Source organism: Pinus tabuliformis, chromosome 6 (genome assembly GCF_031772625.1).
Source record: "Pinus tabuliformis cultivar Carrire ecotype Pingquan chromosome 6, CPIR1, whole genome shotgun sequence".
Classification (NCBI taxonomy): domain Eukaryota; kingdom Viridiplantae; phylum Streptophyta; class Pinopsida; order Pinales; family Pinaceae; genus Pinus; species Pinus tabuliformis.
The window spans coordinates 680,773,184-680,782,915 of NC_142292.1; the positions used below are offsets into that span (position 1 = coordinate 680,773,184).

The 9,732-nt window shown below is 35.0% G+C and overlaps 1 pseudogene; it reads left to right on the forward strand.

Moving 5' to 3' along the window:
- Positions 1-1,962: 1,962 nt before the first annotated feature.
- LOC149260482 (uncharacterized) lies at positions 1,963-6,271 on the forward strand (annotated as a pseudogene).
- The last annotated feature ends 3,461 nt before the right edge of the window (positions 6,272-9,732 follow it).

A 9,732-nucleotide genomic window follows, 5' to 3' on the forward strand; every position in this document is an offset into this window, starting at 1 on the left:
ATCTAGTTAATTAAAGTATTAAGAATAATAAATATACTGATAACAATTGGATTTGGATAATTTCCTAGAGTTTCAAGGGTTTCTATCTTCAAGTACATTTTATTATTTTTTCCCATTATCTTCTATTATGAGAAGCAATATCTTTATCTTCTATTATGAAAAATATTTAGCATTGTTCTATTTTGGATGATAGGAATTACAACTTGAGCTCTATTCTAGCTATAGTTCAAACCCTGCTCCAATCTAGAAGTCTATGTATGCAAAGATGGATATGGCTTTCTTCATCTCCATAGTTTAACTAGGGTTGCTAAATGCAATTAAATGAAAGTACATTCCGATGTTAAGACCATAAAAATAACTCCATATATCACTTTAATGTAGTATTCAAGACCTCTCACAATACTAAAATAAACATAATTTTTGTTTAGAAAATTTGAAAGTTCTAGATAGTGAAATACATTATCCAATGTAAGTGCAAGTATAGAGTCAATTATGTTGCAAAAAATAGTTGTCTTCTAATTTAAGTTGAGCCAAAATCTATATTGGAATTTATCTTTTTAGCACAAGAGATTCAATGCTATTAGCCACTTCTAATAAACCTTTTTTTCCACCTACCAGTTTCAAAAGAAAATTTTCAACATATAATACACTAACAAGTGTATATGTACTTGAAAAAATAACATTTTGCAAATATGTTTTCATTTAATTAAATTTACTTTACTAACATTCTTTTTTTATTTTTCAAAGTTTAAGGTGATTAATTGTCAATATATATATTTTCCCTTTAAAAAAAAAAAAAAAAACACAACTCTAAATTCTACATGAAATACATTAGCTTTTCCTAGAAATTACTATTAATAATTTACTGATAACAAAAGAACCAGGCATGATAAACACACAGAGACACTCGGCGAGAGTGAAACCTGCAAATAGTGGACCACTTCATTATAAGATATTTCACTGAAAAAATAGAAGACATGAAACCCAAGACGAAGAACAAGAAATAAGTGTGATTGATGTTGAGATTGAGATTGAGATTGATCGCCCAAGTAGAAATTTATATAGGTTTAATAATTGGAGGAGGGTAAAGTGATTCAAGAGACCAAAGGTGGTATGCAATCCAGCTTAAATAGGAAGAAGGCATACCAAATTTCCTTTTAATGCTTGCAAGTGGAGAAACCACTTCTCAAAACACACAATTCCAAGTGAATGATGAGGATCCTAGATTAGGTGATCTCAAGCTTCCCAAAAATGGTTCTTGAATTTGGAAATGTATTATAAGAAGCCCAATTCTAAGAATCCCTTAATGCTCAAAAATTGTTCCATATTAAAAATCCTTACTACATAATTAATTAACTATATATATTTAAATAATTAATTAACTATATATATTTAAAACTGATAAGCTAGTTCATTTTAATCTATTAACTTCTTATAATTATTAAAAGCTACTCTACAAATTTATGAAAGTTAGCTAATTAGCAATAGAGGTCGTTAGTAAACAAAAACTCAAATTTTATGCTCAGCCAATTTTAATTACCATTGAGAAAAAAATGATCTCCACTTTAGTGACCTCTATGCAAGACTATTGGCCCACCCTGGACAAACTAAAATAATAATTAAAAGTGAAAATCGAGGTAAAAAACACAAACCTAAACTTAAAATGCAATAGAAAAGCTCAAAAAGCATAAATCTAAATAGAAAGTATCCAGGAAAAAAATATAAAGCACTGAAAAAAAAGGCAAGAATCAAACGTGGAGACTTGGTAACCGGACTCATTTGACATCGAATAAGATAAGCTGTAATGGATGGTTCAAGTATCCGTTGAAAGAAAGTCTATATATATAGATTCAATCTCACAAAATTTCAAACATATTTTCTCCTCCTCCCTCCTTTATCCACGGCCTGCTATGTTTTTGGGGTTTGGGTGTCTGTGTGTGCTTCTTCTATCTATGGTCTATTATGTCTGCGAGGTTGGCTGTTTCTGTGTGGAATGGTGTTTGGCTTACTATGTCTGCGAGTTTGGTTGTCTCTGTGTGGTGTGGTGTTTGGGTTTGTCTGTGTGTTTGAGTCTCTGTGTTGTATGGTGTTTGAATTTTTCAGTGTTTGAGTTTTGTGGGTTTATGCGAGAGAGGAGGAAGAGGGAATTCGTTTTTTAACATTTCTTGGCGAAAACAACTTCAAGGTCAGGGCAATTGGATTTGGTTCATCCCTGGAGTTACTTAAGGTTTCTGACATTCAGGTATATCTCTGGTATGAGACGCAATTTCTTTATTATCTACTTTCTTTCCATTTACATTGAAATTTCCTTGCGATATTGCATGTTGCAACCGCCAGATTTGAACTCTGTTTATTTGTTGTTGCTTACATTAAAATTTCCTTGTAATGAAGATAGCAACCGCCACATTTGAACTCTGTTTTATTTGTTGCTATTATTTCATCTGATCTCTGTTATGAGGAGCAATTTCTTTATTATCTACTTCCTTTTGTACTAAAATTTCCTTTGGTATGGGGAAGATAGCAATCGCCATTTATTTGTTGTTACTATAGAAATCGTCATTTGACATTTGAACTTTGTTTTATTTGTTGTTGGTATTGTTCAAACCCTGCTTCAATGTACAATTCCAGTTATGTAGAAATGGTTCCATCTCTCTTACTGAAAAAAAGAAATGGTTCCATCTCTGTTCAAACCCTATTCCAATGTATAACTTCGGGGATGCAGAGATGGCTCTAGCTCTTTTCCTCTGTGATTTAACTAGGTTTACTAAATATAGCTTCTCGTTAACCCCAAATTCTGGGTGTTTAACCTATTTGATTTTCTATTAACCATATTGCATCATCGTTAAATCAAGTTTTGCGTTTAACAGAACTATGTGAGTATAAGTCGCCGTCCTTGAGAATTACTGTTTTTCTTCTATTAGATTAACCCCGATTTAGCTAGCTTATTTCTTAATTAATTTAAGAAGCCTGTTTACCCTGTGTTTATCAGTTAAACTCCCGGTTCATTAATTTGCTTCCTCTTTAAGTTTAACTGCATGTTCTGCTCTGCTCTACTTGTCTTGCTTTGGCTAATAGGAATGAAAAACTTATTGCAGATGGGTGCACTTGTAATATGGCCTTTTCAGCCCCGTACTACCATCTTCATTAATTTCCTTAAATTCAAGCTGGGAACCATTCTCGGAAAACTTGAGGTCATGAGATCTAGTATCCTCGCCCCCCCACCTCGGCTGCTGGGTTCTGAGCAGTGTTTACTCCACCTGCAAGCATTACAGGGCACATTGCCATGTCCTTTTTCATTGACTTGGATTTGCATATCATTTTCCGTCTTCTTCGTCTCTGGGGTCTCCGTCTTTTTATCAAATCTGGTTGAATTTCCAATTGGGTGATCAATCTCATTCTCTAGGAGCTGTCTTTTTAATATCTGTGTCTTCTTATTAAATCTTCTTGAATTTCCAATTGGGTGATTATCTGAACCTCAGCGTCATTCTTACTTCTTTCTTCTTCTTCGTCTTGTGCCTCGTTTGTGCGATTCTTGAAGACGGACGTGACTGCTATCTCGATGGGTTTTGAGTGCCCCCACACGTGATCGACAAACCATTCCAAGAACTGAACCAAAGATTTCGAGTCGAATCTGTGACCAAAAGAAATGAGTAGTCCCGCTCTGCACACTGCCAGCTGCTCTTAGAATTACATTAGATTGCCCTCATTGCTACCCAATCCCTCATTTTTCTCCTTCACTGATAAATCAGTAGAAGGTCTGCGTCTCTTGCCTTTTCTCCTACCGTCATAGACGTGAGCTCTGTTCTATTCTGGCTAATGTTACCACTGGTCAAACCCTACCCCAAGTTACAACTCTAGGTACGCACAGATGTGTTTTAATTTAGTTTTTATTAACCCATTTTAACCATGCTTATATTAAATTTATAGGTACAGACAGATTATTTTAATTTAGTTCTTATTAAAACATTTTAAATATTGTTTATATTAGATTTATTTTTTCATTAAACCTCCTGCATCCTGCATATTAAATTAAACCTCCTGCATCCTGCATTCAGATATTAAATTTTAAAATTGATTCTGGTGATGTGAAACTATTTAGGCAGAGTATATTCTAATTACTTTAAAATTGATTCTGGTGATATGAAACTATTTAGGCAGAGTATATTCTAATTGCTTCCTGCTGTTTTAATTGTGTGCAAATATTTCTAAACATTCAGAAAGTTTGTAATACTGTATCTCGCAAATAGATACATTGATTCATGCCCAATACTAATATCTCCAGAAGAGTATCTTTTTATTTTCTTATTTATCAAATTTGACTTTTGATAAGTTTCTTGGTTGCCTGTAATCGTGCGTAAATATTGTTAAAGTAACTGTGTGAATTACTAAAGATTTCTAGATTTTTTATGATATTTTTTCTAAATATAAAAAATTAAACATATTATTTTTTATTAATTAAATAAAATATGAGTTTAAAAATAATTAAAACAAAAACTTTAACCACTTAACCCTCTGATTTAAAAGGTTCGGCGTTATAATTTATTATTTATTGGTATATTACCTATCATTACCTTCGTCTTTTTTAAATAATTAGCACAAATCCATACCCAACCCAATACAAAGGATATTAATAATTATAAATAATAATAAGTGATGGTATTCAATGGCAATGGGATTGGATTCTAGTCGAGAAGTTGGGAACTTTCTAGAAGTGCCCAACAATTTCCGATGGGCTGCCAATTTCGGAAAGAGCTAACCAGCCATATATTGGGTATTTAATGCCCTCAGAGCAGCACGCGACTTAACGCGATAACACCGGAGCCGGCAAATTCGGCATTAAATAATATTTTCCCGCTCCCGTGTTATCGGGCTAAGTGGCGTGCTGCTCTGAGGGCATTAAATACCCAATATATGATTGGTTAGCTCCAGCCGCCAATTTCATTCAGTGCTTCCTTGTATTGGATTCTGGTCAAGAAGTTTGGAACTTTCCCCACGTGCCCGACAATTTCCGGTGGGCTGTCAATTTCATTCAGTGCTTCCTTCTTCGCCATTTTCTGTTGCAAGACCACTGAAACTACTCTTTTCACAACGTCGACATCGAAGTTGTAAATAACGTTAAAAATGACACCAATATAAGCGAAAACTCAAATGAGATTACAGAAGTGCATGAGCTAAAGGCTATTGTGCATGTAACTGTTAATGACGCTAAGAAAATAGTTGAGACTATGTCGATGCAATGAGGATGATTTGAAAGACAAAGAAGCAAAACAACGGGATCAAACAAATGCTTCAATGAGAATGGGAAAAAACTAAAGATGGCTCAGAAGAATCAATAGACACACGACCTTATGAGGCCATCAAAAGTAATAGACACAAAAGCTGGCGAGGCCATTGAAAATAAGGAACTTAATAGACACACAACTTGGTGATGCCATCGAAAGTAAGGAGAGCCCCAGGGAAGTGCCTAAAGAAGTTACTCCTGAGAAAGAGCAATCTCCTACTGTTATCTCATTCCATCCTGTCGAGGCCATCAAATGTAAAGAACCTAATAATCTGGAGAGTCTGAGGGAAGTGTCTAAAATTAATATTCGTGAGAAAGAACCATCTCTTGCTGTTAACTAATCCCAACAATTGTCTGGCACTAGGAATACATTCATAGGTATATCGCGTATTGACCTTTCCAGTTTTTCCTTTTCGTTTATATTATTCTTGAAAGTTCGTGATTCCAACACAATAGGTTCTGCATGCAGTCAATGCCCTTTGGCTCTGCATCTAGTCTATGGACTTTTATTGTGCCCTTTGGCTCTGCATCTAGTCTATGGACTTTTAGTGTTACAGGGTCATTGTTAGGTACAAAGGCACTTAGCTATAATGAGTTATGACCATCATGTACTACCAATGGTGGTGCTTCTGTTTAGCAATTTGGAGCACAATGACTGACAACGTTACAATTAGTGGAAAGTAGTTTGATAGCTTTGTAGGAAGTGCCTGTAGAGACGGGTCGAGAAAAAGAGAAAGCATTGTTCACAGTTTATGCTGCCTTGTTTGAGTATATAAGTGAGGGTTGAAAGAAATGTGGCAAAGGGTGAACTAAGTTCACTATTTCTACAATAGAAAAGCAAGACTTGTTTATTCTAGTCCTTGCTGCCAGTTTATTCTAGACATGGAGTTGAGCAATATGGCCAAATGAGGTATCAATTTTGTCTGCGTGAACATTGCTAGTGAATCCGAGGCAGTGGAAGCTAAGCTACTATATCCTGAACAGTGCTAGTGAATCCAAGACAGGGAAAGCTAATCTACTTTTGGGCACAAGTAAGAATTTCTAATGAGAATCCTATAACCGTTTCGATTACTGGAAAATTGTCAAGAGAAGATGTGAGAAGATGTTTTATTAGATTATGTTATCTGGTATATAGAGCAAAATCCTCTCTCAAATTTTCTGTGGCAGCTAGCAACGTTTCCATTCTAAACACTATTTGCTAAGCCTCACTGATTAGAGTGTTTTCCTCGGCTTGCCTATCTGGAATGATGAAATATATTCACATTAGGGCTCCAATATGTCAATGTTGTCAATTCTATATTATACATTATTAGAGCCTCTGTTGAACACCGCCTGCGCATGAAATTGTAGTTAGAGCTTTTATTAAATTCAGTACATGTTGAAATAAACGGATTATACTTAGTAGTGAATTGTAAACATGGCGATGAATAACTGAGAATTAAAAATCCTAATTACAAATTCATGAGACTGTGTCAAATCCTACCAACCTAAAAATAATCAGAAATTAATTCACTTAAAATAGTCATATATATGACTGCTATGTTTAATTTTTAAATAAAATTGTACCTGCTAATTCAAGTGTTCAGAGGCTTAAATGGACGTTGTAAAGAAGTTTGAAAGTTCAAACAGGTCCATAAGAAATACTATACTTTGAATCTGATAACTTGAGAACCTGATCATCGACTTTGAATCTGATAACTTGAAAGCTGATAGTCAGATGTTTCAGTCTTTTCAAACAATAAACCAAACTTTAATCTTACAATGACAACTTTGCACCTATTGTGGAAGCAGCACAAATACAATCTTACTGGTATTTCAGTTGGCAACATGTAATATTCATTAAAGAACATGTAATATTGTTTTTAAATTGCTTATTTTTATTATTTAAAATTTGTTTTTAATATATAATAAAACCACATAACTTGATATCTGATTAAATTTAAGATAATAAGATTCAATTTTTTTTTTTTCTTTTCCAAAAAAAAATCAAAATCCTCTCCTAGTTAGACTGGCCAAAGAGAACTTGAACTAATTCTGATATTTCCAATACATCATTGTTGTTCTGAATTCATGGTTTTTATTAGAATATGCAACTGAATGTGGTGGAATTGCAGGATGTATTACGTTATTATGTATGATGGGATTCCTCCAAAGCCGTATTTTTTTGGATGTGGACCGTGGTCGTGAGTCTAGTGACCTCACTTGGTTCCGGTGTGATGCTCTCGACGGACTAGTTGTGCCAAAGTATGCAGCTTAGGTCAGTCTCGGCATTGCTTATTTCATTTTACTAATTTGAATAGATTGCAGAAGAATTCATACAATGCATAGTTAAGGTAGCATACCTCTTCCACTTGCTGATGATGTGCAGTACTTTGCTGAATTCTGTTTCATTACCTGATATTATGTTCTCAAATTTTTTTAATAAGCCTAGTTAGCCTAACGATTCTTTGCTGAATTTTGTTTCATTCCCTGATTTATGCTCCCTATTTTTTTTAATATGCCAAGTTAGCCTGCTAGACAATGATCAATATTTTAGGGAATTTGTGTTTCCTTGAGTTTATGTTCCCAGATTTTCTAATAAGCCAATTTATGAGCTTTCTCAGTCTCAATGTTAATTTTGCATTTTGGGTTGGTACCAGGCACATCACACTTGCTAGCAATCACCGGTACTTTTCCAAGTTTATGTTCCCTAAATTTGTTGAAACTCTGATTTTTAAATAAGCCAAGTTATTAGCCTGCCGAATGTCAGAGTTGGCTCTGCATTTTGGGTTAGTAGCCCATGCATTGCTTGCTTGCATCTTATCTCTGCTTGTTTATGCATGCATTCCAATTTGGCAATTAGCATTCTGAATTTCTAGATATTCAGGATATTTGAGGTAGAAATCATGGATATTGACAGGACCCATTTGATACATATGGAAGTTTTTTATCTACTTGTTAGCATCTACATCATGGACTGCATTTGTTGTATGTTCTGTTCCCTTTTTGCATTTCTATCTTTTGGATGTCTTAGGCACTTTTTCAAGTTACTTGAGTTACTGTAATAAATGTATTTGACCCTCTGCATCCTCAGTTTTTTCGGTTATAAGTCGACACTTATTATTTCCTTGAGTCATTTTATCTTGGGTTTTGCAGTTTGATGTATTTGATTCTCTGCATTCTCAGTTTTTTCGGTTATCAGTGGACACTTATTATTTCCTCAAGTCAATCTATCATGGATTTTGCAGTTTGAGACAACATGAGAGGGCTATGTCTTCTGTGCAGGGACCACATCCCTTGTACAAGCCAAAGAAATATTCCTTGGTGCCACACAAGGATCTTCCGTGTGCTGCTGTGCAGGCAGGGAGTGTCCATAATCACAACCATAAACGAGCTTCTCAATGTTTGAGTATGCCGATCATAGGTCGTTTATAGGAGTCCTTGTTAGAGACTTTGTTTGGGTCTGGCTAAGCACTCAAACTTGGTTGACAGCAAATTCTGTTGTTTTGGGTATGTGATGCTTCTTTTAATTAATTTGTTTGTGTAAACTTTAAAGTGGAAATCATTTATTTAAAACAACTTTTAGAACTGTGAAAATTATTGAATTATGGAATCTGATAATAGATAACGAAAATGTCACTACATATTTTAACAAGGCCTGATAGACCCTTCCTCCCTGGTATGGGGATGTAGGAAGAGAAAATGGAAAAGGTGTTTCAGGTGAAGACCTCACTGGTCATGGTGGGCGTAAAAATAAATTGAGGTGATATGACAGGTGTGAATATGACCAGCGGGGATCTTCAGAAAAGCTCCTTGCACTCATGGATGGTGTTTTGGGTATGTCAGTGGTATGGTGAGTCTTCCATCTCAATGGGCAAAGCAATGCCTCATCAAGGGATGTCACTGTATTTTTGGTGGAGGACGAGATGGGGGATGCATGTTCTTTGGTGACGATCTTGTATCCACCTCAGCCATAACTTGGTTACCTATGCTTGGTAGACCATCAAACCACAAGCTGATCAAAATAATATAATAAACCATGCAGGAAGATCACATCACCATCATAAATTCATCATAATACAACTTCTCATAATCCAAAAACATACCCTGGACATGTCATCATGAAGAATGGCACTAAAACATGCACATGTAACCTGTGAAAAGTGGATCATCATTGATGACCTAAGCCTAGCCTTGGCCATCATCCCTCATCAATATATGATCTGGAGAGAGATGGACTCATCTGAATACAAAAACTGTATCATCATGTACCCCATACAATATGTGGTACCTCAGCCATAACTTGGTTACCTATGCTTGGTAGACCATCTATGTAGGATCAAAATAAATCCACTTTATCTGCATGCTCTGTCTTTTCAATTGAAAGTTCAGCATAATTTCCTGAATACCTTTCTCAACAAATATTGCTAGCAAATCGAAGTTTGTCACATATCAGAATGCATGTTTAATTT